General features: G+C 39.6%; 1 pseudogene; it reads left to right on the forward strand.

Annotated features, from left to right (window-relative positions):
• The first annotated feature begins 323 nt into the window (after positions 1-323).
• On the forward strand, positions 324-701 carry LOC110196984 (large ribosomal subunit protein eL42-like; annotated as a pseudogene).
• Positions 702-2,518: the final 1,817 nt, after the last annotated feature.

A 2,518-nucleotide genomic window follows, 5' to 3' on the forward strand; every position in this document is an offset into this window, starting at 1 on the left:
TTGGAGGAGAGATATGCTTAGACAGAAGTGACTATGAAAAAGATCTGCAGTGTGCAATGGGCTTTAAGATCAAGAGGAGTCAGTAAGGTCAGTAATGAAACCCAAAAAACTAATACTAAAATCTAATGCCAGCTTAGGGTTCATTAAGATAAGATTTTAGGAATGGGGGAAAGGGGAAAGGGAGAATGACAGTCTCACTGTTTTCTACTCTTCTCAGATTTCTAGAGTGTTATATTCAGTTCTTATCAGCACAATTAAAGGACATTGATCAGTCTTCCGCTGTCCTGCTAAGCAGTAGTCTTCTGCTCTTTGTCTGTTCACCTATGAGCGCTCAGCCAAGGGATCCCAGCAGCCTGGACGTCAGAAAAGCCCAGTTGGAAGCACAGTGCTGCCCTTTGGCGAATGCCTCTGAAATCCACAGAACTTTCTGCAAAAAGTGTGGCAAGCACCAGCCTCACAAAGCGACACAGAACAAGAAAGGCAAGGAATCCCTGTACAGGCAAGGGGAAAGTCAATCTGATCAGTAGCAGAGTGGCAAAATAATTTTCTGGGAAAAGGCAAAGACCACAAAAAAGATTATACTGAGGCTTGAATGTGTGGAACCCAACTGCAGTTCTGAGAGGATGCTTTCCATTAAGAGGTGCACGAATTTTGAAATGGGAGGAGATGAGAAGAGAAAAAGCCAAGTAATCCAGTTCTGAGTTTCATTGTTTTCATCTTAACAGGAAAAAAGACACTCCACTCTGTTCCTTGGGGAGACTTGAGTAAAACCACCTCTCTTGCTATGTGAAGCTTTTCCCATGTGGGAAAAGTTCTTGAGGATGTGGCTGAGTGTTCTAACTTTAATCATCTACTTAATGAGATTGGTATGTCATGGAGAGAAAGTCCAGCTGGATATTTCTGGGAGGGCTTGGTTATTAGTACTATGGCTAAAATAGTTACTAACAGCCTGGATTCTCAGGCAAATTGGGAGTAGGGAAATTAGGGATACAAAGTAATAAAGATAAGGATAGCTAGCCCGTATTTTATAGGCTTTCAGCAAATCAAAAGTAATTAATTCATCACCTTCAGGGTTTACCCTGTTTTCATAATATTAATGAAGTGGTTTCCTATATCTATTTGGATTGTTAAGGTTCTTTATGGAGAACTGATTGATAATGATTAAATTGCCTGGTCATTAAAGGGATGGCCTATCAATTGAAAACTCATTTTTGCCCTTTTTTAAAAGTTTTCAAAGTATTAATGAAGTGACTTCCCGTATCTATTTGGGTTGAGTTAATCCTCTATGGAGAACTAAATAATAGTGATTGAAATATCTAATCATTAAAGGGATAGTGTTAATTAAAAACTGATATTAATTATATTTAGGGGTAGGTGGAAATGACAGCTGGTCAGGACTTGGAACAGGTCATTGTTCCTTTATTTTACATGTTTGTTTGTTTTTTTAATTACATAAACCCATATTGAACTTTAAGTCTTTTTGAAGGCAGAATGTCTATCTGTGTTGATCTTTGTATCTTGGCCTGGTACTGAGCACTGTGCCTTTCACACTAAAGGTGCTCAATAAATGTTGTCTTTCTGAAAAAAAGAAGAAAAGAAAAGGACATTGATAAACTAGGCAGTGTTAAAAGAATGGCAACCAGGATGATGAAAGGGGTTGAATGCATGAGGATTGGCTGAAGGAACCGAACACATTTAATCTGGAAAAGACTTTGGGGGATGGGGTAGGGTGGGACATGACAGTTGGGTTCAAGTTGAAGGGCTTTCATTTGGAAGGGGATTCCATTTGTTCTATTTGGCCTTAGAGGCCAGAACTAGGAGCCATGGGTGGAAATTACAAAGAAATAAGTTTAAACTAGATGTCAGGAAAAATTTCCTGATGAAGCTGTCTAAAAGTGAGATGGACTGTCTGGAGAAGTGAGGGTGGGGGTGGGGTTCCCCCCTTTCTTGGTAGTCTTCAAGAAGAGACTGGATGACCACTTATTGGGTAGTAAGAGTAGAGATTTTTTTTTTGAGTAGGGATTTTATTAGGTGGTCAATGCAATTATTTCCTATTGCTGTATACTGTGATAATATATACAATATACAGTATGACAGAGTAAAGAGCATTGGATCTCGTATCAGTAGGAACCTGGTTTTATATTCTTCTTCTTATATTAACAGTGTGACCATGAGCAAGTCAATTAAATTCTATGGGCCTCAGCTTCTTCATCTGTAAAATCAGGATAATAGTACCTGTAATAACTAGTGCACGTATTTTGGTGAGGATCAAATGAGTTAATGCATTTTGTAAACTTTAGAACTATACAAGAGGGCAGAGTCAAGATGGTGGATTAAAGGCAGAGATTTACCTGAGCACTCCTAACTTCCTTCCTAACGTGCCTCAAATAGAATTCTGGAGTGGCAGAGGTCGAGGTGAGTAATTTTCCAGCCCAAGACAACTTAGGAGGTCAGCAGGAAAGATCTGTCTTGTGAGGTGATAGGCCTGGAGTGCAATGCAGTGTAGGCTGCACCTGGC

This window comes from Phascolarctos cinereus, unplaced genomic scaffold (genome assembly GCF_003287225.1).
Source record: "Phascolarctos cinereus isolate Bilbo 61053 unplaced genomic scaffold, phaCin_HiC Scaffold_5;HRSCAF=322, whole genome shotgun sequence".
Lineage (NCBI taxonomy): Eukaryota > Metazoa > Chordata > Mammalia > Diprotodontia > Phascolarctidae > Phascolarctos > Phascolarctos cinereus.